General features: G+C 40.1%; 1 protein-coding gene and 1 non-coding gene across 3 annotated transcripts in view; one reads left to right on the forward strand and one right to left on the reverse strand.

Moving 5' to 3' along the window:
• Positions 1-27,939, reverse strand: part of CFAP20DC (CFAP20 domain containing) — a 263,974-nt gene that overhangs the window by 213,559 nt on the left and 22,476 nt on the right. The window lies entirely within an intron of this gene.
• On the forward strand, positions 21,367-21,439 carry TRNAC-ACA. The gene has a single exon. It is a non-coding gene; the product is annotated as a tRNA-Cys (tRNA).

Below are 27,939 nucleotides of genomic sequence, written 5' to 3' on the forward strand. Positions count from 1 at the left end.
TATGGCTGCCTTTATCTACTCACTGCTGGGAAAAAAAAAATTGAAAAAACATTCATAGCTTTAACAAACAAACAAAAAAAGGCTTCGATTTACCTTATTTTTAAATTGAAGATACAGAAAAACTATAAATAAGTATAATATAGATTTACAGTTGTGACATACTAGGAACTTAAAATTTACAAAGTTCATTAAGTAGAAAATTTATTCATTTAGCTTAATAAGATACCTCAAAAAGGTTTTTTATCGGGCTAGAGCACATAATTAAATTTACTGACTGCCTACTATGTCCTAGGTCAGGGAAACAAAAGGAATGGCTGTGAACTGTTTATAAAGAAGATAAGCAGCTGCAGCCAGAGTGTAAACCAACTTTATCCCCAAGCACAATTTTTTTTTCCTCCTAACAAGGGTTTTTTGAAGGAAGTTGAGTGTTGATTTACCTCATGACCCAAGTCCCTTAGCTCAAAGCAGATGGCCACTCTGAGTAGCACTGTTCTAGGAAAGAAAGTGCTTTCACCTCTGTTATTTTGTTATTTGTAATAGTTAACATATCTTGAAGCCTTACTATATGTGTACAACACTAGTACTAACATTTAATCTTCACAATAAGTCTGTAAAATTAATACTATTATTATTCCCACCTTATAGATGAGAAAATTCAAGCTCAAAGTTTTCACAGAAAATATGTAGGCAGCGGGGATATAAACCAGGCAGTCTGGCTCCAGTATATACTCTTACCACTTCCCTATGCTTCCTTATCCTTAAATCTGAAACCTTGATTTAGTGATACAGATATGTCTCTACTTAAGAGATGAGGGATAATGCAATGCAGAAAGACAGGAGCTGTACCTAAGTCACCTCTGCATGTTCTCTTTGCAGACTCTAAGGATGTCCCCAAGCTTGTAGGCTTTGGGGGAAATGCAGAAGATCACGAAAGATGATCTCTCCCTTCATGAAGCTTACATCCTCATGGAAGAAGCAATACGAAGAAGTGAACCAAGTGTAAGATGGAAGGGCTAGACCTGCTCTGGGCTTGAAAGATGAGGGCCAACACGCTTTCACAAGGGCATACTCCAAACCTTAAATCTTGGAGGTGAACAGATCTAACCTCATGGGACTGCATATGCCTACATTCTTTATTCTGGCATTTGGCCACTAATGAGATACAGAGAGTCTAATAGGTAACTTTCTCAATAACAATATCTAGATGGACACCCTGTGGAGTCTTGCTTCTGCCTTGAGTAGAGGATATTCCAGCAAATAATCTGACAAGTTGGACTGCACAGAAAGCAAAGTCCGGGTGGTATATAAATTCAGCTCTCCAAACATGGGATTAAGAGGTTCAGAATCCAAGTACCAATCACTCATCTGGTATTCCACAGAATCTACCTCTATGTTGCTTGAATAAAGTAACTAATGACAAACTTGAAGTTCATTATAGCCAAAGTCTTGGGACTTTGGCTGCTGTGTTTCTTGGGAGGGCAGCTGCCTACAGGCAAGTCCTTCAAGGTCATGGCAAGGTCTCTGCAAGGGTGGCAGAGACTGCAGTGGCAGCAGTGAAACAGGCTCATAAAGTTTAGGAGAAATCTTCCCAGTACATGTTTACTAGAATAGTAAAAGGTCAGGAACAAGGATTTGGAAGGCAGGCCTGGCTTAAAGGTCCATTCTGTCCCTTGCAAATAGCATGACTGTGGACAATTCAACCTCTGTAAGCCTCAGTTTATTCTTTTTTAAAATGGGGATAATAATATCAACTTTGAGGAGTAAACTGTAAGATACATGTAAAATGCTTAGCACAGAAACTTAGCAAAAACTTACAATTCAATTAACAACAACTGACACTTCTTTGAGACCTTACTGTATGCCAGGTACCCTTCTAAGCACTCACACCTATTAAACTCACTTATACCTTGCAATAACCCTAGGAGACAGCATGGTGGACTACGTTATTGTTCACAAATACCCCCTGGTCCTTTCCCTGTGGAAGGAGAATACATTCCTACTCCAAAGACTCTAAGGTCAGTCTTGTGATAGACTTGGCCGATAGAACTGAGCTGATGCGACCCATCCCAGCCAAAGTTCTAAGAGGCACTTGAGGTTCCATCACAATGCTGACCCTGATGACGGCATGTCAGCCTGCATCCTGAAATGAAAAAGGCAAGCAGAGTAGAGCTTCAACCCACATGTACCAGGAGCAAGAAATAAATGCTCGTTGTCGTAAACCATAGAGATTTGGGGATCATTTGGTACTCTTAATATCCTTTTTAGTTGAGAAAACTGAGGCACAAAATGGTTAAGTAATTCACCCAAGGTCACACAGCAGGCAGGAAGGGCAACCACTGCACAACCACTCTTTACTGCTTATCAACAACATCATCGATGAAGACTCAGATACCAGGGAAAGTTTACTAGCAGCCACACCTGAAAGGGAGATTCAATGATGGCTAGAGACAGAGAAGAAAGCAGAACAGGAATGACTGTGTGTGTCTGATGACAAGAAGCAAAATCTGTATGTGCGGTAAGAGTGGATGCTACTGTGAACACAGAGTGTGGATTATTTGCATAAGGTCAGTGGAACTTAAGCATTATGTGGTGGAAAATTAGAAGCGATTAAAGTCTGGTGGACTAGGGAAGCTGCAATAAGACTAAGAGGCATCCTAATAGCTGTGAAAATATGAGCCAGAGACTGGGTAAGGGGGCTGCTCCAGGCTTGAGACAGGGACCTAGAAAGCGAGCACTGACAGTGTCGAGAGGGGACGAGCCAGAAGACGGGAAGTGATCATTTAGATGCATGAGGGTCACATACCCACCCGTGTTTGTTAAGTGGAAAAAGGGGAGGACAGACAGAGGGATTCCTACTGTATCAAGCCTGGGAAAACTATAATAACGATGGTACGCAAGCCTGGGAGATATGTGTCTTGCACATTTAAATGTACCCTTGGCCCTCTCAGATTTTTCTCTTTGGGCTGTTCCCAAAAAAGGACCACACTGTGGTTAGTCACTAAAGCTAACTCAGGAAATGTTTTAACAGGTCTTATCAGGTTAAAGAATGCTCAAACTACCGCAAAATTGCACTCATCTCACACGCTGGTAAAGTAATGCTCAAAATTCTCCAAGCCAGGCTTCAGCAATACATGAACTGTGAACTCCCTGATGTTCAAGCTGGTTTTAGAAAAGGCAGAGAAACCAGAGATCAAATTGCCAACATCCGCTGGATCATGGAAAAAGCAAGAGAGTTCCAGAAAAACATCTATTTCTGCTTTATTGACTATGCCAAAGCTTTTGACTCTGTGGATCACAATAAACTGTGGAAAATTCTGAAAGACATGGGAATACCAGAACACCTGACCTGCCTCTTGAGAAATCTGTATGCAGGTCAGGAAGCAGCAGTTAGAACTGGACACGGAACAACAGACTGGTTCCAAATAGGAAAAGAGTACGTCAAGGCTATACATTGTCACCATGCTTATTTAACTTCTATGCAGAGTACATCATGAGAAACGCTGGACTGGAAGAAGCACAAGCTGGAATCAAGATTGCCAGGAGAAATATCAATAACCTCAGATACGCAGATGACACCAGCCTTATGGCAGAAAGTGAAGAGGAACTAAAGAGCCTCTTGATGAAAGTAAAAGAGGAGAGCGAAAATGTTGGCTTAAAGCTCAACATTCAGAAAACAAAGATCATGGCATCTGGTCCCATCACTCCATGGGAAATAGATGGGGAAACAGTGGAAACAGTGTCAGACTTTATTTTGGGGGGCTCCAAAATCACTGCAGATGGTGACTGCAGCCATGAAATTAAAAGACACTTACTCCTTGGAAGGAAAGTTATGACCAACCTAGATACCATATTCAAAAGCAGAGACATTACTTTGTAGACTAAGGTCTGTCTAGTCAAGGCTATGGTTTTTCCAGTAGTCATGTATGGATGTGAGAGTTGGACTGTGAAGAAGGCTGAGCGCCGAAGAATTGATGCTTCTGAACTGTGGTGTTGGAGAAGACTCTTGAGAGTCCCTTGGACTGCAGGGAGATCCAACCAGTCCATTCTAAAGGAGATCAGCCCTGGAATTTCTTTGGAAGGAATGATGCTAAAGCTGAAACTCCAGTACTTTGGCCACCTCATGCGAAGAGTTGACTCATTGGAAAAGACTCTGATGCTGGGAGGGATTGGGGGCAGGAGGAGAAGGGGACGATCGAGGATGAGATGGCTGGATGGCATCACTGACTCGACAGACGCGAGTGTGAGTGAACTCCAGGAGTTGGTGATGGACGGGAAGGCCTGGCGTGCTGCGATTCATGGGGTCGCAAAGAGTCGGACATGACTGAGCGACTGAACTGAACTGAACTATCAGGTATCTAGAGTTTGCAGTTATTGATATTTGGTATCTGACATTTCAGACACCAAATTTATAATTTAATACACAAATAACACATCTGAATTTCCACTTCGTTACCCTTTTGTACCATATCGCTGCATTATTCTCCATCTGTGTGAGTTCCCTGCAATGGCCAGGAATGGCGTGTGGATAAAATCTGAGGTGGAGGTACAGAAATGAAGAAATGTTTCGACTTCAAATGCTAGTCAAAATTTTTAGCAATCCAATTTGGCTGGAGCCAAAGAAACTGAGCAGTGATAACAGTTTAGGACTCTAACACTATGGTAATTTATTCAGTAGAGGAAACAGTGACCTGATGATAAAATCTGGAAATGAAATCCTTATCAAGGAAGACAGGGAGGGATTGTGATGCCTGCTAGGAGAGTTGGGAACACTGATGGAGGTCTTCCAACTGGGTGTCAGCAGAAATTGGAAACATTTCAGGACCTGTCAGATCATGAGACAGTGGGGACTCAAGGAGAATCCAAGAAGACCGGAGGGTTGGAAAATTTAGACTGACAGAAATGGAGGAAGAGTGGGTAGGGGGATGGGGGAGAGGCACACTGGAGGGCTTTGAGGAGGTGACGAACAGCATTACAAGTTTTATTCCAGGGTAGAGAGTAGAATGCTGAGTCCCTCCAAAAGGGGAGGCCCATTTGGGGAATTTGTGAGACAGAGTTCAAGAGGGCCAACTTAAAAAAAAAATTATGGACAAGGAACAACTATTAAGAAACACACACACACACACACACATACACAGGCATCAAGTTGGGCTTAGGTGAATAAAATAGGAAAATACCATCGTTTTGAACTAAACTGAAGGCACTGATTGGACACTCAGCCATAAAAGGACATCAACCAGTGAGACAGTTAAATGGGGGGAAGTGAACCTGATGGAGGAGAAATAAAGACAAATGGATTTAAATTAGAGAATGAAAAGTTAAGAATTTGTCTTTTCTTAATTTCAAGAGGATTAAAAGAGTTAAATGTTATTAAAACTAGGATGCATATGGGGATCAAAGAAATGACAGAGTTAGAAAAAAATAAGTTCAAAGGGCTAAGGACTGCTGAATAGAAACAGAGAAAAAGGAAAGAGAGGAGACCCAGAAGACTTAAATCAATGGTAAAATAATTAACACGGTATTGTAAACTATAATTTATGTACTTAATATTAACATTTGATACTCAAAGATTCTTTCTAAAAATCCTGGGTCCAGTACACCATCTCTACAGGACAAGAGGGACAGACAAGAAAGTACACAAGGGAGAAGGAGGTGGCACCCTGAGGCCTAGGGGTCTGGCCTTTGAAGGAGAAAGTCTTCTAATTTCTCCAAAGCGGGGAACTAGCCAACCTTACTTTTAAAGAGGGGCATGGGGGAGGAAGCAGAAGTACCTGAGGTTACTATCTGGTCTCAGAGGAGTCAAGGACTCCTCGTGACCTCAGCCAGTTAGTGTGGCTTGAGGGGAAGGACACAAAGGTGATTTATGGTAAAGAAAGGACTCTACAACTGAGAATATTCTAAGGAGAAAAAGTGGAGTACTAGACAAGACTAACTTATGGTATTAAACATGACTAACATTGGGCATTTAAAAATATCCTCAGTATTACTGCTTAGGAACTGGTGGCTCAGACAGTGAAGATTCTGCCTGTGATGGAGGAGACCAGGGTTCAATCCCTGGGTCAGGAAGATCCCCTGGAGTAGCAAATGGCAACCCACGCCAGTATTCTTGTCTGGAGAATTTCATGGACAGAGGAGCCTGGCAGGCTACAGCCCATGTGGTCACAAAGAGTCAGACATGACTGAATGACTAACACTTCCACAGTGTTACTAAAACCAAGTGATTGGATACCATCTGAACTATTTGCATAGAAGGTAGAAGAACGAAGTTAAAAGTACATAGCTTGTCAGAGCTTGACAGAACTGAGTTGGGGTCCTTGTTTTCTTAATCTGCTGAGAATCCTTGGGGAAGATACTCTAAGAACCTCAGTTTCCTCATCTACAAAAGAGAATTAATAAGTATTTCTTACTCTCGAGTAGCTGAGAATATGCTAATATGTGTGCTTCTCATACACATGTGCTGAATAAACAGAAGAGTCCTTCCTATGGGATACATGATCTTATCCCAGGGGTCACCTCTGCAGTTTTTAAACAAAGGTCATTAAAAAAATTTAATTTTTTTTAAACAATGTATTTTACATCCAGCGTAACTAAAATGGCTTTAAGCAAAAAAAGGTGGTGAAAGTATTTTTAATTGTGAAATCATGTACTAGTCCATTCAATAAATTTTACAGGGCAACTGTTAAAGTCTCTCTCAAAATTCTAAATTCTAAAAACTTAGTAATTTAAGTATTAAGAACTATCTATGATACTACAACTTTGACTATAGGAAATGCTGATATAAATGCATGCTGAACACCATATGGAAAAACTGATTAAGTTTCTCAAAAATTAATAATACCACAGAGAGAACTACTGAATTTTACATTCCATTTTTACTACTGTCAACTGCAAATCTGATGTGCTTGAACTCCAGTTATAATGAGGGATGCCAAATCCATGTTCTTGGTCTTACAAATTGGGATTGGTTCTACTTTTCTCTACCTTTGCTCCTCACTAAAGAGGCTGTCATTTAAAGTTCATATGAAAAGGAGACGGCTTGTGACCTTCTTTTAACATGAACTAATATTTGCACAGCTTAAAAAGCACTTTCTTTTTACAACAGAACTTAATCCTCACATTAAGTAGGCACTTTCTTCTTTTATGCATAAAGAAACAGGGGCTCCGAGAAAATTAAATTGTTTGCCCAAAGTCTTGGTTAATGACAAAGCTGTGAGACATCCATGATTTCTGACTGGAAATCTTAAGTTATTTCCTAAGGTTATATGATGAATCAAAAGACCTATCTGACAAACATTTCAAGAGTTATCAGAGTTCAGAGGAGGTGGAGAATGTACTGGTCACTCATACTAAAAATGCAGCATAGTAGGGAAGGGACATGACAGAGCGACTTCCCTTTCACTTTTCACTTTCATGCACTGGCGAAGGCAATGGCACCCCACTCCCGTGTTCCTGCCTGGAGAATCCCAGGGACGGGGGAGCCTGGTGGGCTGCCGTCTATGGGGCTGTACAGAGTCGGACACGACTGAAGCGACTTAGCAGCAGCAGAGAGGGGAAAAAACTGAAAGGCTTTAAGAATTATGATCCATTGTGGGTAAGATTCTCAGTCATCTGAAGGCAGATATTCATGTTACGCATTATAACAACCCAGTTTCTTATTTCTCTTTTTCCTAAAGTCAATGGATATAATGAATCAAACAGGGCAAGCAGGGTGTCACAGTTCTATAAAAGTTCTAAACAGGAAAGGAGGAAATGAAATTTGCTGCACAGATTTATTAGCCGGAAACTTGTTCATTCTTATAGGTGTTATGTAACCTAATCTATTTAACAGACTCAGACACAGAGTTAATACTTGGAAAGTTAGATGTGCTTCAGAATAGCAAGCTATAGGCTGCTTGCATAGTTGGATTATATTTATAGTACTATTCTTCATTTCACTTTCATTGCCCCCAATTATTAACAGCTCTTTCCAAAACTGATTTTTGCTTAAACCAAATATAGAAGCAGCTCTTTTAACCCAGCATCTGAATTAACTGACACTTTTCTCTTGGCAAAACATACATGCTGGGAAAGGCAAACTCATGTGTGTAGTCTTTTGACCTCCTCTAGGCTGCACAAGTGAAAGTGAAAGTTGCATCCAACTCTCTGCGACCCCATGGACTGTAGCCTACCAGGCTCCTCTGTCCATGGAATTCTCCAGGCAAGAATACTGGAGAGGAGTTTCTGCTTTAGCCATTTCCTCCTCCAGGGAATCTTCCCAACACAGGGAATGAACCCATGTCTCTAGCATTGCAGGCGGATTCTTTACCGTCTGAGCCACCAGGGAAGCCCCCTGGTGAAGCCACCAGAGGAGCTGAGTAACAGGCATGGCTTCAACAAGGCTCTTTTGCCCTGTGATCCTCAGCCAGCTGGTGGAAACACCAGTTAGAAGTAAAAATGAACACCTGTGTGCCTGCTTAAAGTTCTATCCTTTGGGAGCATTCCTTTCTCTGTTATTCTCCTGGGTTTCCCAAAGACTGAGGATGTTGTGTTGTAGTTGTGCAGAGTTCCAGCATATCACACAATATCATCTATAAACCTGAGTCCCAAATGTTTCTTCTATAAGTCAACTGGGCATAAAGAACTCCCCATGAGGCCATAGGGGAAACCTGAGAGAGAAGAGGCAGTAAGTATAGGAGGGGCGGTGGTGAGGAGATACCCCTCATCCAAGGTAAGGAGCAGCAGCGGCTGCACATTGCTAGAACAGCCGTGAAGAGATACCCCACGTCCAAGGTAAGAGAAACTCAAGTGAGACGGCAGGTGCTGAGAGAGGCATCAGAGGGCAAACACACAAACCATAGTCACAGAAAACTAGTCAATCTAATCACACTAGGACCACAGCCTTGTCTAACTCAATGAAACTAAGCCATGGCGGCTGGGGCCACCTAAGACGGGCGGGTCATGGTGGAGAGGTCTGACAGAATGTGGTCCACTGGAGAAGGGAATGGCAAACCACTTCAGTATTCTTGCCTTGAGAACCCCATGAACAGTATGAAAAGGCAAAATGATAGGATATTGAAAAAGGAACTCCCCAGGTCGGTAGATGCCCAATATGCTACTGGAGATCAGTAGAGAAATAACTCCAGAAAGAATGAAGGGAAGGAGCCAAAGCAAAAACAATACCCAGTTGTGGATGTGACTGGTGATAGAAGCAAGGTTCAATGCTGTAAAGAACAATATTGCATAGGAACCTGTAATGTTAGGTCCACGAATCAACGCAAATTGGATAGTCAAACAAGAGACAGCAAGAGTGAACGTCGACATTCTAGGAATCAGCGAACTAAAATGGACTGGAATGGGTGAATTTAACTCAGATGACCATTATATCTACTACTGTGGGCAGGAATCCCTTAGAAGAAATGAAGTAGCCATCATGGTCAACAAAAGAGTTTGAAATGCAGTACTTGGATGCAATCATCTCTGTTCATTTCCAAGGTAAACCATTCAATATCACGGTAATCCAAGCCTATGGCCCCAAACCAGTAATGCTGAAGAAGCTGAAATTGAACGATTGATTCTATGAAGACCTCCAAAAGACCTTTTAGAACTAACACACCCAAAAATGTCCTTTTCATTATAGGGGACTGGAATGCAAAAGTAGGAAGTCAAGAAACACCTGGGGTAACAGGCAAATTTGGCCTTGGAATGTGGAATGAAGCAGGGCAAAGGCTAATAGAGTTCTGCCAAGAGAACGCACTGGTCATAGCAAACACCCTTTTCCAACAAGACAAGAGAAGACTCTACACATGGATATCACCAGATGGTCAACACCAAAATCAGACTGATTATATTCTTTGCAGCCAAAGATGGAGAAGCCCTATACAGTCAGCAAAAACAAGACAGGGAGCTGACTGTGGCTCAGATCATGAAGTCCTTATTGAAAAATTCAGACTTAAATTGAAGAGAGTAGGGAAAACCACTAGACCATTCAGGTATGACCTAAATCAAATTCCTTATGATTATATGGTGGAAGTGAGAAATAGATTTAAGGGCCTAGATCTGATAGATAGAGTGCCTGACAAACTATGGATGGAGGTTCGTGACATTGTACAGGAGACAGGGATCAAGACCATCCCCATGGAAAAGAAATGCAAAAAAGCAAAATGGCTGTCTGAGGAGGCCTTACAAATAGCTGTGAAAAGAAGAGAAGCGAAAAGGAAAGATATTCCCATTTGAATGCAGAGTTCCAAAGAACAGCAAGGAGAGATAAGAAAGCCTTCCTCAGCAATCAATGCAAAGAAATAGAGGAAAACAACAGAATGGGAAAGACTAGAGATCTCTTCAAGAAAATTAGAGATACCAAGGGAACATTTCATGCAAAGATGGGCTTGATAAAGGACATAAATGGTATGGACCTAACAGAAGCAGAAGATATTAAGAAGAGATGGCAAGAATACACAGAAGACCTGTACAAAAAAGATGTTCACAACCCAGATAATCACGATGGTGTGATCATTCACCTAGAGCCAGACATCCTGGAATGTGAAGTCAAGTGGGCCTTAGAAAGCATCACTACCAACAAAGCTAGTGGAGATGATGGAATTCCAGTTGAGCTATTTCAAATCCTGAAAGATGATGCTGTGAAAGTGCTGCAGGCAATATGCCAGCAAATTTGGAAAACTCAGCAGTGGCTACAGGACTGGAAAAGGTCGGTTTTCATTCCAATCCCAAAGAAAGGCAATGCCAAAGAATGCTCATACTACCACACAGTTGCACACATCTCACATGCTAGTTGCTAGTAAAGGAATGCTCAAAATTCTCCAAGCCAGGCTTCAGCAATACATGAACTGTGAACTTCCAGATGTGCAAGCTGGTTTTAGAAAAGGCAGAGGAATGAGAGATCAAATTGCCAACATCTGCTGGATCATCGAAAAAGCAAGAGAGTTCCAGAAAAACATCTATTTCTGCTTTATTGACTATGCCAAAGCCTTTGACTGTGTGGATCACAAGAAACTGTGGAAAATTCTGAGAGAGATGGGAATACCAGACCACCTGACCTGCCTTTTGAGAAACCTATATGCAGGTCAGGAAGCAACAGTTAGAACTGGACATGGAACAACAGACTGGTTCCAAATAGGAAAAAGAGTACCTCAAGGCTATACATTGTCACCATGCTTATTTAACTTCTATGCAGAGTACGTCATGAGAAACGCTGGACTGGAAGAAGCACAAGCTGGAATCAAGACTGCCAGGAGAAATATCAATAACCTCAGATATGCAGATGACACCACCCTTTTGGCAGAAAGTGAAAAGGAACTAAAAAGCCTCTTGATGAAAGTAAAAGAGGAGAGCGAAAATGTTGGCTTAAAGCTCAACATTCAGAAAACGAAGATCATGTCCTCTGGTCCCATCACTTCATGGGAAATAGATGGGGAAACAGTGGAAACAGGGTCAGACTTTATTTTTTTGGGCTCCAAAATCACTGCAGATGGTGACTGCAGCCATGAAATTAAGATGCTTACTCCTTGGAAGGAAAGTTATGACCAACTGAGACAGCATATTCAAAAGTAGAGACACTGCTTTGCCAACAAAGGTCCGTGTAGTCAAGGCTATGGTTTTTCCTGTGGTCATGTATGGATGTGAGAGTTGGACTGTGAAGAAAGCTGAGTGCTGAAGAACTGATGCTTCTGAACTGTGGTGTTGGAGAAGACTCTTGAGAGTCCCTTGGACTGCAAGGAGATCCAACCAGTCCATTCTAAAGGAGATCAGCCCTGGGTGTTCTCTGGAAGGAATGATGCTAAAGCTGGAATTCCAGTACTTTGGCCACCTCATGCAAAGAGTTGACTTATTGGAAAAGACTCTGAGGCTGCGAGGGATTGGGGGCAGGAGGAGAAGGGGACAACCGAGGATGAGATGGCTGGACGGCATCACTGACTCGATGGATGTGAGTCTGAGTGAAATCTGGGAGTTGGTGATGGACAGGGAGGCCTGGCGTGCTGCAATTCTTGGGGTCGCAAAGAGTCAGACATAGCTGAGCGACTGAACTGAACTGAGGCTGCACAATAATTGGCCTTGGGCCTGGAATACTTCCTTACAAAAAAATAAAGAACATCACTTCCTGTACTGAACATGTCACCTTTTTGGGTTTATCTTTGCCTATTTCAGGCTCAATGTGTGCTCCTCTTTGTTCTGCCTAATCTCATGTGTCATTAAGGCATGTGGCCAAGCCCACCACTCCTGTTCCCTGCAGGAGACGACAGAGCCCTCCTGCTGCAGCATAAGAGAGGGTCACAGGGGCCAGGTGCCAGCACGGCTTCAAGCACAGTGGCCCAGGCAAGCCCAGCCAAGAGCTGCCGACTCCATTCCACTCCGCAGATACATGAGAAATAATACATAATACTTGTCAGCCACTGAATCTTGCAATGGTTGGTTAGGTAAAAAGAGCTAACTGATACTAAGTCATTTATACAATACTGTGTTCTGTGGTAATACCTCTCTCTTGAGAGACTATAGCATACATAATATATCATCATGTATAAATTTTGCTCTCAAATAATTTTTAAATTTTGTTCTTATGTAAATTTGATATGAATTAAACTTCATGTTTGTAGTTAGTCATTTTTATATCACTTTAGTTTCTTGAGATAAACCCAACTGATATGAAATAATACTGATAGCATCATGTTTAACATCCCACCTCTCTATTACTAGGCAGGTAATAACTGTCATAAAACTATCATTAGCTCTTATTGTCATGAAAGTTTCAATATGTTAATGTTAATTAAATATTTTCATCTGATTCTTAATCTTCCTTGTGGTCAATAGAGACCACATTATTTGTGAACTAATCAAATTTAAGTGGTGATTATTCTAATTCTAGATTTTGATGAAGCCTAAAAGACATTACAAACCAGTAAATCCTCATCTGCAAAATATCCAAGACACCAAAGGTGGTAAAACAAATGTGATTTTCACTGAAAATAATTTATTTCCTTGGGAAAGCTGAAACTACTTCCTTCTACATGCAATAGATAAAATAACAAGAAAATAATTTTGATAATTTGGGGACATAGAGAAAGGAAGATGATACATAAGATATAGTGTTTTTCATCAATAAAAAGTATATACAATATTCCTACATTAAATAATATATACTTGTGTACACACACACACATAAGCATGGATGGATGGACAAGTGGAAGTGGGGAAGGGAGGCTAGGATGTATAAAGTGGCAAAAGATTCTCACCTTCACTCCAGTAACCAAAACAAGTTTGGTAAAGAAAAAACCATTAAAAGTATATATATATCCATCAGAGATCTGAGGATGCAAAAAGACCCGTATGAACTAAATTTCAGAAGTAAATGAGCCCCTTCAGAGGAAAGGAGAGACCTATGGCTGTTTTCTTTCTAGCAGGTTAGAAGGGAGACAAAAAATTGGCTGTGGTTGGGGGTAAGGAGAAACCAGCCTATTTTTTACCAGCTGCATGAAGGCTGAAAGGATGGATCAGAATTCAGAGAAGCCCCACTACAAAGCAAGCCTCTTTTTACCTGCCAAGTTTTTCCGATGGTTTTCACCAATTGCTTGGGATAGTACTCTGAACATAGAGGGTAGAGCAGAGAAGTGGAGAGAAATTCATCTAAGGCACTCTGGGATTTCATGTGACAGAGGCTACTGGTGTCCAGGAGAACAGAGAGACCTTTCTAAGGGAGTCGAAGACTTCAGAGTGTAGAGCATCCTTCCTCAGTAGGCTTGGGCCAGGCATCAGGAGAAAAAAGTTCTTCAGGGATAAAGAAAGCCAGGGGCAGGACTGAGAATGGAAATCCCCTAGTGGCCCAAAGACCTGACACCTATGTTATAAAGCAGAGAGATATCTGTCACAGTTTGCAAAGACATGCTTCTGCTGATCTGTTAAATCTGCTGGTCGTCAGAACTCAATCCCTGCTGAGGGGAAAGATCTGACCTTACCCTCAAAAGATTAGTAACAAACTGAATCATATTGAAGCTGCAAAAAAGCATGACCCCAGCCCAACCATAGACTGACTCAACCCCCACATCCTCACCAGCCTGAAAGAAGGGACATGCTCTTTTCTGAAGGCAAAGGCTATTTACTTCAGGCTTTACTGTTCTTAACACACAATGTGTGGTATGTAACCCAAAAATTACAGGCAAAGAAGCAAGAAAGTTAGTCAAAAGCCAAAAAACCAAATGCAGCAGCATATCCTCCACAGGATATATTTAATAAACAGGTAAATAATACTAGTATTCAATGAGAAGTATAGAAAGTTTATATTTTTTATTTTCTTTTTATAAAAGCATACCAAAATTCTGAGTATTTATTCCACTCCAGATACTAACAAGATACTGGAGCTGCAAAATAAAACAGCTCATCTAGCACCTCATGGAACTCACAGGCTACTGGGAAAGACAGATCTGTAGAGAACCATAATCCAATCTAAGAAATGCTATCATAGAAAGGTAAAAAGAGTATTATGGAAAGCACAGAATATGAAGTTGGAAGAGTCACAGATAGCTTCAGAGAGAAAGACAACTAAACTCAGTTTTTTAGAATGAGTGGGATTTCACAGACGGATATGAAAGGGTACAGCAGTAAAAGGGTAAGGAAGGACATGGAAGAATAAAAGTATGCAGTAGTTTTAAGATACAAAAAATAATTCAGTGGTTTTAGACTGAGGTTTTAGACAGGGCTGAGAAATATGTTCGGAGAAAGGAAGGGAGGAAGAAGGATATGTGATTAAACAAGTAATCAGAGCCAGAATGAAGCAACCTTTAATACCACATCAAAGATTAGGGAAAGCTTTTAAGCAGGGAAATAATAAAATCATATTAATATTTGTGACAAATATTTCTAGGACTTATAATATTACATTATAATTATTTATAAATTAGCCCCCAACTGACTAGGAACAGGGTAAGAAAAGGTGATAGAGACTGATCAAAGACTAAGGGAAATATGATTTGATGGATGAGATTAAGAAAATTATCTGATCTTTTTCCTACAATTGTGATTTTTATTACAAAAATTATTAATACCATTGTTACATTTACCAATAACAAAGCTTATTAATATGGCAATTCTAGTTTGACTTACTTCCTCACAAAGATATGGGCTCCCTTCGTGGCTCAGATGGTAAAGAATCTGCCTACAATGCAGAAGACCTGGGTTCAATCCCTGGGTGGGAAGATTAGGGAATGTCTATCCACTCTAGTATTCCAAGGACAGAGGAGCCTGGCAGGCTATAGTCCATGGGATCACAAAGAATCGGACATGACGTGACTAATACTAACAAGAAGTATACATAAAAGTTATTTTTATAATTTCCAAGTATTAAGTTTATTAAGAGAACAATGCATAATTTCATTCTGACTTAGAAAACTTAAAAAGAGAAGTGTATCAATTAGAAATGTGTTAGACTATAAGTAACCTTGAAAAATAGAGGCTTAAACAAGAATGAGGATTATTTACCCTTTCAAGTCTAAGGAAAGGCAATTCAGGAAGGTTAGTGGCTCAACAAAGCCATCAGAGACCCAGGTATCTTCTCCATTTTTCCCCTGTGCCATCTTCAGTATATAGTTTTTACATTCATTCTCCTAAGGAAGCTGTTGTACTTTCATGTGTTGAATTTATATTTTAGGCAGAAAACAAGGAAAAAGCAAAGTGCCAAAGATGCAAGTTAGCTAAGCCTGTACCTTTTAAAATGCTACCAAGTAAATTCTACTGGCACTTCATTTGTGATTATTAGCCATAATGTGGCCAGCTTTAGCTAAAAGGGAGTCTAGGAAGGTGAGTCTACTTAGCTAGGGTCATGGCTATCCTGATCAAAATTCTATTAAAGAAGGAGAAAGATGGATGGATATGGGTAAGCAACAACCACAGTGTGGCAGAGAACGTAACATAAAATCTTGACCAGCTTTTCTGTTAGGTTGCAATCCAACAACTAAGAGACATAAGCTGCTGAACACCCTCGTGTGCCTTTAAAGGGAGATAAATACTCCTCTTTGGTAAGCAGTTCACGTGTGTTATTAATGTGGGTTTAGGTACATGTCATCTACTTGAAAGAATGTTGCCAGCATAATATAATTTGAAGAATAAACTTAAGAAAGACACAGAGAGAAATTCTGGAAGTTTACCTAAGTTCATTACATACAAAAAGGCTCCTAGATTTATTACAAATGGCTGACATTTTATCTGTTGCATTTATCAACACCAGTGAAAGTATGCACACTTGTTACAACTCCAAATAGCAGAAGAACAAACACCTGCACAAATTCAATATTCTAGATGCTTACCAGGAAAGGCAGGGCAAAGCAGATGCTACTTCCCTTCTTGCCCAAATATTTTCCAAATATTAAGCTATTTTTGTTATTGCAAAGAGAACAAAATTCACAGAACTAAGCATTTAACAATTGGCTACTATATTTATGACAGATGGCTACATTTACAATTACTAACAGTCTTACTACTGTTTGAATATAAAAACCAAAAAAGCTACATAAATTACATGCTCAGTTGCCTTACTTCTAATTTAACTTAAGGGAACAAGAATTAATTTGATCTAACTATTTTCAATATTTGCCAACAGGATTAACTCAATGACGTATGGAAAGATAATACTGTATTCACCATCTTCCACTTCTTACCACTAAACAATGTATCAGCTTGCTTTTCTACTAAAATTGCATAAAATAGATAGGACAGCTAATTTAAACAGTTGTTTGCACATTCAATATTTATAACCTGAATCTTGCATGACTGACTGAAAGCAGTGAGTTAGAAGGTTTAGCTCAGCTCCTGCCTGGAGTGATGGATGGCCTCGAAGAATTTCTTGTTCACTGACCAGATCAATCACATAACAGAATTTAAAAAAAAAAATCAGCCTTAAACTAGATTCCCAACATTTCCATCTGTATACAAGTGTTACAGGAACAAATATATCATAAAACACAATGTGAAACTACTTAAAAATAACAAAAATCCACCAAAAATGCTGTAGAATGCAAATACAGAAGACAAGGCAACTGAATGATATTCTACATTTTAACTGAATATTAATTCAAACTTTGTTACATAAACAAACATGTTACATATAACCCAAAAGGTACTATAATTTATAATGATATCTTGAAACAGCTCAGACTCATAAGTAAAAGGGTTTGACAAATCACTGAAAGAGCTGCAATTTTGAAAGTATTTAGAGTTGATTTTATTTAATTAAACTAAAAGGCAGTGTTGTGGCAATTATTATATACTGTGCTGTTTTTAATTATTCCAATGGCTGTCCCAAAAAGTGAATGTTAAAGAGTAAACAAACAACTGATGGTTCAACTTACAGTAATTCATTCATTAATGGTTAACTCCCAAACATCTATAGCGATGAGCGAATGAGCTGTACTGTATACGGATCATGGCTAGCAAGGCCCTCCTCAGTGTGTGCTACAACAGGTTTGACTGGTTTGTGAGAGGCTCCTGTAAGCTTCTTTCCCAGCTTTGCATTCAGTGATGTCAACTTGGTAGCTTGAATATGGTCACAGTAGGAGTATATTTGTACTACAGAGATTTTGTTGTTGTTCAGTCACTCAGTCGTGTCTGACTCTTTGTGACCACATGGACTGCAGCACACCAGGCTTCCCCTTCCTTCACTAACTCTCAGAGTTTGCTCAGACTCATGTCCATCGAGTCAATGATGCCATCCAATCATTTCATTCTCTGCTGTCCCCTTCTCCTCCTGCCCTCAATCTTTTCCAGCATCCAGAGATTAGCAAACTCTAAACACCAGAGCTTCTCAACACCCTACCTCCATCCTAGAGGTAAATAGTAAATATTTGGCATAACAGGACAGTGAGAGCTCATTCCTAGGTTCGGGGTCAGGGAGTAGGCTAGGAGGCTGAGGGAGCTGAGAATTGAAGGGCATAAAGTTTAGGTCTTGAGGAACATGTGCAAAATAGGCAGGTCCAGGCCCCAGATAATCCTCAAGGTGCCCTGGGTGTTAGAACTATAGAAATGGCATTTATCACCTTCTATGGCTTTTAGGCATTAGCCTTCTCTTCTTGAGTAAGTTTAACCCCATTAGGAGTAGAAGTGAGAGGAGGAAGAGGAAGAACAAGAGGAGAATGAGGACCAGGAAGAAGGAAGAAAATGAGAAAGAAACATGAAAAGAAAAAAAGACATAGAAGGCAAGGAACAAGAGTAAAGAAAGATGGAGAGAAAAGAGGCAAAGAGAAGTAAAAGAAGGGAAAGAGGAAGGATGAGGAAGAGGAAGAGGAAACAGAGATGGAGGGAAAGAAAGAAAAAAGAGGAAGAGAGGAAAACAGCAGGAGTAGAAAGGAGGGAGAGTTGGGAGGTGGAGGAAGAAGAGGATACTCTTGCTTCATGTGCACAGGCAGAAAAATGCCCAAAAAATGCCGCCACATGGAGGTCTCTTGGGGATAACCTGAAGAGATGGAGGCTGCAGAACTGGGGACAGTAACCTTTGTGCTATAGGAGTCTGTTTTACTCTTCAGGGGCCAGCGACTAGGTTTCTCTTTTGCAGCAACAAGCAAATATTCACCATGATTCTATATGCAAGCAGCACCACTGTGCCCAGCTAGGAGGAGATGCCGGGAAGAAGACAGACCCCAGGTTGTGGCCAGCTTTTGGGGGGCAGTGGTTTTCAAACTTCAAGTGCCTCAAGCATCACCTGGAGGATTGCTGGGTTGTGCCCCCAGCTTCTATTTCAGTATTTCAGGGGTGGAACCCAGGAATCTGTAGGTCTAACAAACTCCCAGGTTGTTGATGCTGCTGATGTAAAACAGTTATTTAGTAAAACTAAAAAAAAAAAAAAAATCCTGGAAAGGATTACAACCCATATCCTAAAGTCTTATTAGTCAGCATCTTGGCAAGAATTCAAATCAGAGAAATACAGGCTAATAATGAGGGGCAGGAGTCCTGAGAGGGAAGCAGAAAGGCATCACAGGGCCATTTTCAGTTGGCTGTAGCATATATACATGTTTCTTCAGAAGCTAACTCTGCAGTCTCTTTCTGAATCAGCCCCTGAAATCTTCTCCATGCCCTCAGGGATAGGTCTTCCAAAACCATTTTTACACCAATGAGCACAACTGAACTGAACAGGAGAGAATGCTTGACTCAAACTAACACAATCATATTCTCTCTCTATGTATTTGAAACTGCCTGGTTAGACTGGAAATGAAGCAGAAACACGGGAAAAGCCAAGATGAAAAAGACAGCGAGTGCTTAAGGTTTTAAGTGTTGGGTGCCATGCAAAGATCCTTACTGCTCTTGGACTTCACATGACACCAATATACCTGGCATTTGATGCCTCCACTAATATATTTTAATTCACTCAAACTGGTTTGGTTAACTGAAATGAGTCCAAATGAATCTAAAGCCCCTCTCCATGACTGTTAACAACTTAACTACTAAAATAAACCCATGTATTCTCTGGAATTTGGGATATGCATTGTGGAGTGTGATACATTAACCTTCCTTAGTAGTCTATGCCAGGGTTCTACCACCAAGCTGGTGAGAAAATACATAAATAACAACAATAAAAAACCCCTAATACTCATTTCTTTTTGTCGGGCATTGAAAAAGTTTTATACATACATCTTTCTTACCATTTTTTAAATTTAAAGCAACACAGTCATTACTATTTGTTACTAGGAATATCACTTGGTATTCTGTATGTCAAAAGTTAACAGAATACCAACCCAAGCTAGCTCATTTAATAAATGGAGTTTAATAGCTCACATAATTGGAAACCACAAATGTAGGGTAGGCTTCAAGGCTGACTGATTTAACAGCTCAAAACAGTCATCAATGAACCAACTTCTATTTCTCCCTTCTTGTCACCTGGATCAACTTTATCCTCATGGTCACGTCATGGGTTCTAGATGGAAATGGTGCTCCTAGGCCAGCATTCTAAACAAGGCTCTGATTGGGCCAGAGAATGTTGGGTTTGTCTCCTAAAAGAATAGTTGTAGCCAAATTGATGGAACATGCTAAATGACCTACCAACCAGAGCCCACATATTCCTTTCTCCAGGGGATCTTCCCAACCCAGGGATTGCATCTAGGTCTTCTGCATTGCAGACCCTTTACTCTCAAATACTTGGGGGGAATTTGTGTATGTACACATATGCTTCCACTTTTATGTATATACACAAAGAAAAGTAAAAGCAAATGTGGCAGAATATTAATAACTGGTGATTCTGGGTAAGGGGTATAATATGCAGTTCTTTGTACAACTTTGCTTTATATTTGAAATTATTTCAAAATAAATAGTTTTAAATATTTAAAAATTAATTTTAGATTTCATGTCTCTACAACTTTTCTCAAAGCATGAGGCAATACTGCTTTGCACTACATACCACTTAATTTTCATAGGGCAAAAATGTTGACAATAAATAATGAAGTTTTCTTTTAACTTGTTTAGTAGAACTTTGTTGCTTATTCTGGTAGAGGACAATATGTCTTGGTCAAACTGTGCTGCTTCCTTTTCTTCTGGACACAGAACTAGATACACTCTTCAGCTTCCAATACCGTTATGGGTTGTACATGAATTCTGGCAAGAGGAACATGACCTCATATACGTGATTCTCTAGGCTTTTCCTTTGTCTGCTGACCAGATAGAGAGGATCCACTAGAAGACTCTGATGTCCTAGGGGGCGTAGGTCCCTAAATGACTGCTGAGGGGCAGAGTCCCTACTACCGACCTACACTGGACTGTGATATGAGTAAGAAATGAATGTGTTAAGTCACTGAGATTTGTGGATTCTTCTAGCAGTAAGCCTACCTAACAAAGTTATGTAACTTATAAAATAAAATAACACAAGGGTGATGCTCCATGAAAATATACTAACTAAGGAAGTCATGTATTTGTTTTCATAAATACACTTTAGCACAGAAGTTCTCAAAGTGTACTTAAAGGATCTTTGAGGGTCTCTAAGACTCTTTCAGGGGCTCTGTGAGGCCAAAACGATTTCAAGAGCAATACCAAGATGTTATTTGTCTCTTTCACTCTTACTCTCTCACAAGTATACTGCTTTCCAGAGGTGACATGATGTATTAGTATTATATCATAAGAAAGTGAACGCAGAAGCCAATATAAGAATGTTCCTGTCTTCTATTTAGCCAGACATTAAAGAGATTAGAAAAAGTATAAATAATGCCACTGTTTTTTCTACTTTGCAAAATATAGATATTTTATGTTATAGCTATTTAGAGTTTCTTATGCTAACATGCAATGGTTTATTATTTTTAAATAATACATAGGTTTTAAATTTCTCAGTTTTAATTTCTAATATGGTAAATACTGAGAGATATAATCCATATAGACAAAAATTCTTTTGAGGTTTTCAATAATTTTTTAAGGGTTTCCCTGGTGGCTCAGACGGTAAAAGCGTCTGCCTACAATGCGGGAGACCCAGGTTCGATCCCTGGGTTGGGAACATCCCCTGAAGAAGGAAAGAATGTAAAGGTATCCTGAGACCAAAAAAAAGTTTGAGATCCACTGTTTAACAACAAAGTGTGAATATCTCTAAGAGTTAGAACATTTTACATAAAATAAACCCATACTGTCAAAATATAATAGGACAGTGAGAATTCCCAGAGATCAGGGTCCAAGACATGGCAGGTGCTCAACATGTAACTGCTATATTAATAAACTGTACAACAGTGATGAAATTCACATTTATGAGTGTTGTGATAATTGAATGAGATGACGGATGCTTGTGTTTGATTATACACTATCATTGTCCATAATTATTTACTGTCTCTTTTTCATGTAGGAGATATATAACCCCTGCTCCACTGACTCTAGTCATGGCCATATGACTTACATTGGCCAATGGACATAAGTCGAAGTGACATGAGCCATACATATTTGAGCAGAAGCTTTAAATTAGATTGTGTGGTTCTGCTCAGGTTCCTGCATTTCTGCCTTTGCATCACGAACAGCATGTTCCAGACAGGAGCTGTTTGTTCAATCCAGGCTCTGGAATAAGAAGACACCTAGTTGATCTCTAGCCAAATCAGAGCTGCAGCTCACCTGTAGCTCTAAGGCAATGTGAGACAGAGATATATGAAATTGGTATTAACCACCTTAGCAAACCTGGTAAATACGATATGAAACAAACCTAACATTGTAGATGTTCAATAAACCAAACCATTCTAATCAGTACTACTATTTAGCAAGAGAAGCATTAAAGAAATGTGGCTTAGTCCTTGAGTGACTGCAATGAAGCCGAGCCTTTCCTGATTAACTAAGACAGTTTATACAGTACTATTTCAGTTTAGTTCAGTTCAGTTTAGTCACTCAACCGTGTCTGACTCTTTGCAACCCCATGAACTACAGCACGCCAGGCCTCCCTGTCCATCACCAGCTCCCGGAGTCTACCCAAACTCATGTCCATCGAGTCAGTGATGCCATCCAGCCATCTCATCCTCTGTCGTCCCTTTCTCCTCTTGCCCCCAATCCTTCCCAGCCTCAGAATTTTTCCAATGAGTCAACTCTTCCCATGAGGTGGCCAAAGTACTGGAGTTTCAGCTTCAGCATCAGTCCTTCCAAAGAACACCCAGGACTGATCTCCTTTAGAATGGACTGGTTGGATCTCCTTGCAGTCCAAGGGACTCACAAGAGTCTTCTCCAGCACCACAGTTCAAAAGCATCAATTCTTCGGCATTCAGCTTTCTTCACAGTCCCACTCTCTCATCCATACATGACCACTGGAAAAACCATAGCCTTGACTAGACGGACCTTTGTTGGCAAAGTAATGTCTCTGCTTTTGAATATACTATCTCGTTTGGTCATAACTTTCCTTCCAGGGAGTAAGCGTCTTCTAATTTCATGGCTGCAATCACCATCTGCAGTGATTTTGGAGCCCCCCAAAATAAAGTCTGACACTGTTTCCATTGTTTCCTCATCTATTTCCCATGAAGTGATGGGACCAGATGCCACGATCTTCGTTTTCTGAATGTTGAGCTTTAAGCCAACTTTTTCACTCTCCTCTTTCGCTTTCATCAAGAGGCTTTTTAGTTCTTCTTCACTTTCTGCCATAAGGGTGGTGTCATCTGCATATCTGAGGTTATTGATATTTCTCCTGGCAATCTTGATTCCAGCTTGTGCTTCTTCCAGTCCAGCGTTTCTCATGATGTACTCTGCATAGAAGTTAAATAAGCAGGGTGACAATATACAGCCTTGACATACTCCTTTTCCTACTTGGAACCAGTCTGTTGTTCCATGTCCAGTTCTAACTGTTGCTTCCTGACCTGCATATAGGTACTATTTAGGTAACTTCAAAATTCCTGGTAAATGAAATCTATCAGCTAGGACAATCATGGCATCAAAGCAGATTTGACTCTAATAAAAATTCTCGCCACTATTCACTTCTAAATACTCTCAGAAGCACTCAGGAATATCTGCAGAAGTAACTGGCAGGTGACTGTGATATAAAGAAGGTTCTAAAGTGACTACTAAGGGTCTATACTCAGTAGTGCGGTAGGTCTATCAGTCCATCTGCCTGCCCTACCCTGGCCCTTTTCTTAGGGAATGGGCTCCAGCTTACAGCCTCTGAAGATAAAAACAAAGATGAAGCAGCTGGATGAAACCTAAAGATTTGTTAAGGACCAATCCTGGTTGTTCTTTCAAACTTCTGAACTGGGAGATACAGAGACTGAACCTGGTCTGCCAGTGATGAGTGCTGGGATTATAGGGTCACAGAAGGATGTACCAGCAGCTCTATTTTCGCATGTGCACAATGACAAGCAATCAAAAAAGCTGGTTTATAGGATCAAACAGAAGAATGACACAAACTTACAAATAGAATGAGAGATGACATAGTAGCTGCCACAGAGAGAGAAGAGGAGAAGCCGCTGACAACTATTATCTCCCAAAAGGCCTATATCAGCTTTTGCTGTTAGGTTCCATATTATCTCTCCATGTTTTTCTAAAACCTATATTTTTGCTTGACATAACTTAAATAGACTACTGCCCCTAACAATGAAATAATCCTTCAAAGAAGTAGTTGTTTTGTTATTTGTTACAACCTTGCTAATCCTGGCAATCTAACCAAACATGGAATCTGACTTATTCCTGGTGATTAATTTTAGAGGGCAAGGAAGAGGGGGGAGGGGTAGAAATCTGAATTACATTAACAGAATTTCCTGCAACTTAGAGTCCAAAGTAATTGTAGAAACAATTCACTTCTTAAAACTATTAGAAACCAGGCTTATAAAATCACACTCTATCTTGACCTTTTTCCAACATGAGCACTAAAAGGCAGCAATGATACTAAGAAAAGATGGCAGAGAGTCAGAAGTTGTGAATTTTACTGTTGGCTTTGTCTCTAATTTCTTTTTTTAGAATTTTACAATACTGTATTGGTTTTGCCATCCATCAACATGAATCCGCCATGGGTGTACATGTGTTCCCAATCCTGTATCCTCCTACCACCTCCCTCCCCATACCATCTCTCTGGGTCATCCCAGTACACCAGCCCCAAGCATCCTGTATCCTGCATCGAACATAGACTGGCAATTCGTTTCTTACAGGATAGTATACATATTTCAATGCCATTCTCCCAAATCATCCCACCCTCGCCCTCTCCCACAGAGTCCAAAAGACTGTTCTATACATCTGTGTCTCTTTTGCTGTCTCACATACAAGGTTATCGTTACCATCTTTCTAAATTCCATATATATGTGTTAGTATACTGTATTGCTGTTTTTCTTTCCAGCTTACTTCACTCTGTATAATCGGCTCCAGTTTCATCCACCTCATTAGAACTGATTCAAATGTATTCTTTTTAATGGCTGAGTAATACTCCATTGTGTCTCTGTACCACAGCTTTCTTATCCATTCATCTGCTGATGGACATCTAGGTTGCTTCCATGTCCTGGCTATTATAAACAGTGCTGCGATGAACATTGGGGTACATGTGTCTCTTTCTATTCTGGTTTCCTCAGTGTGTATGCCCAGCGGTGGGATTGCTGGGTCATATGGCAGTTATTTGCAATTTTTTAAGGCATCTCCACACTGTTCTCCATAGTGGCTGTACTAGTTTGCATTCCCACCAACAGTGTAAGAGGGTTCCCTTTTCTCCACACCCTCTCCAGCATTTATTGCTTGTAGACTTTTGGATCGCAGCCATTCTGACTGGTGTGCAATGGTACCTCATTATGGTCTTGATTTGCATTCTCTGATAATAAGTGATGTTGAGCATCTTTTCTTGTGTTTGTTAGCCATCTGTATGTCTTCTTTGGAGAAACATCTGTTTAGTTCTTTGGCCCATTTTTTGATTGGGTCGTTTATTTTTCTGGAATTGAGCTGCAGGAGTTGTTTGTATATTTTTGAGATTAGTTGTTTGTCAGTTGCTTCATTTGCTATTATTTTCTCCCATTCGGAAGGCTGTCTTTTCACCTTGCTTATAGTTTCCTTTGTTGTGCAGAAGCTTTTAATATTAATTAGATCCCATTTGTTTATTTTTGCTTTTATTTCCAGTATTCTGGGAGGTGGGTCATAGAGGATCCTGCTGTGATTTATGTCGGAGAGTGTTTTGCCTATGTTCTCCTCTAGGAGTTTTATAGTTTCTGGTCTTACATTTAGATCTTTAATCCATTTTGAGTTTATTTTTGTGTATCGTGTTAGAAAGTGTACTAGTTTCATTCTTTTACATGTGGTTGACCAGTTTTCCCAGCACCACTTATTAAAGAGATTGTCTTTAATCCACTGTATATTCTTGCCTCCTTTGTCGAAGATAACGTGTCCATAGGTGTGTGGATTTATCTCTGGGCTTTCTATTTTGTTCCATTGATCTATATTTCTGTCTTTGTGCCAGTACCATACTGTCTTGATGACTGTAGCTTTGTAGTAGAGCCTGAAGTCAGGCGGGTTCATTCCTCCAGTTCCATACTTCTTTCTCAAGATTGCTTTGGCTATTCGAGGTTTTTTGTATTCCCATACAAATTGTGAAATTATTTGTTCTAGCTCTGTGAAAAATACCGCTGGTAGCTTGATAGGGATTGCACTGAATCTGTAGATTGCTTTGGGTAGTATACTCATTTTCACTATATTGATTCTTCTGATCCATGAACATGGTATATTTCTCCATCTATTAGTGTCCTCTTTGATGTCTTTCACCAGTGTTTTATAGTTTTCTATATATAGGTCTTTAGTTTCTTTAGGTAGATATATTCCTAAGTATTTTATTCTTTTCGTTGCAATGGTGAATGGAATTGTTTCCTTAATTTCTTTTTCTACTTTCTCATTATTAGTGTATAGGAATGCAAGGGATTTCTGTGTGTTGATTTTATATCCTGCAACGTTACTATATTCACTGATTAGCTCTAGTACTTTTCTGGAGGAGTCTTTAGGGTTTTCTATGTAGAGGATCATGTCATCTGCAAACAGTGAGTGTGTTACTTCTTCTTTTCCAATTTGGATTTCTTTTATTTCTTTTTCTGCTCTGATTGCTGTGGCCAAAACTTCCAGAACTATGTTCAACAGCAGTAGTGAAAGTGGGCACCCTTGTCTTCTTCCTGACTTCAGTAAAAATAGGGAGTGAGAATTGCTAATTATTAGAGAAAATGCAAATCAAAACCACAATGAGGTACCAGCTTCACGCTGGTCAGAACAGCCATCATTATTAAGTCTACAGTAAATGCTGGAGAGAGTGTGGAGGAAAGGGAACCCTCCTACACTGCAGGTGGGAATGTAGACTGGTGCAGCCACTATGGAAAATAGTACAGAGATTCCTCAAAAAAATAATAGAACTGCCATATGATCCAGCAATTCTACTCTTGGGCATATAACCAGACAAAACCATTATGTACTTTGAAAAGATACATGCACCCTGTGTTCACTGCAGCAATGCTTACAATGCCAAGACATGAAAACAACCTCAAAGTCCAACAACAGATGAATGGATGAAGAAGATATGGTGCGCGTGCACACACACACACACAATAGAACACTACTCAGCAATGGCACCCCACTCCAGTACTCTTGCCTGGAAAATCCCATGGATGGAGAAGCCTGGTGGGCTGCAGTCCATGGGGTCGCTAAGAGTCAGACACGACTGAGTGACTTCACTTTCACGTTTCACTTTCATGCATTGGAGAAGGAAATGGCAACCTACTCTAGTGTTCTTGCCTGGAGAATCCCAGGGATGGGGGAGCCTGGTGGGCTGCCGTCTATGGGGTCGCACAGAGTCAGACATGACTGAAGCAATTTAGCAGCAGCCGCAGCTATAAAAAAGAATGAAATAATGCCATCTGCAGCAACATGGATGGACCTAGAGATTATCATACTAAAAGAAGTCAGAAAGAGAAAAACAAATACATATAATATCACTTACATAAGGAATCTAAAACAAGACACAAATGAACTTATCTATGAGAGAAACAGGTTCACAGACACAGAGAACAGACTTGTGGTTCCCAACGGGGTTGGGGAGAGATGGACTGGGAGTTTGAGGTGAGCAATGCAGACTATCACATACGTATAACTGAGTCACTCTGCCGTACACTAGAAACTAACACATCACTGCAAATCAACTATACTCCAATAAAAGGAATTTAGAAGAGATAGGGAGCTAGGCAAGATCTGTAGATTCTCCATAATAACAGAAATTTGAGCCACTAAAATGTTTTAAATGTTTTACACTAAAACATCAATTTCTAAAATAGTGATTTTACACTTTACAAATCCCTGTTTATGCTATATCAAGAGTCATATTTGGCTTGAAGCAATGCTGAGATATTTTATTTCCCACCTTATAAATCAATATTTAACCTTAGAAAAAAATGGCATGGTAATATCTGTGTGTATCAAACAGAACAGCTGTTCTTATTTACTGCTAACAAATGCAACCAATCCCCAACTATACATAGCACTGTCATTGTTTGAAACAGCTTATTGTAACAGCTTTTTAAGTATGAAATGGATATAAAA

Source organism: Oryx dammah, unplaced genomic scaffold, assembly GCF_014754425.2.
Source record: "Oryx dammah isolate SB20612 unplaced genomic scaffold, SCBI_Odam_1.1 HiC_scaffold_9, whole genome shotgun sequence".
Taxonomy (NCBI): domain Eukaryota; kingdom Metazoa; phylum Chordata; class Mammalia; order Artiodactyla; family Bovidae; genus Oryx; species Oryx dammah.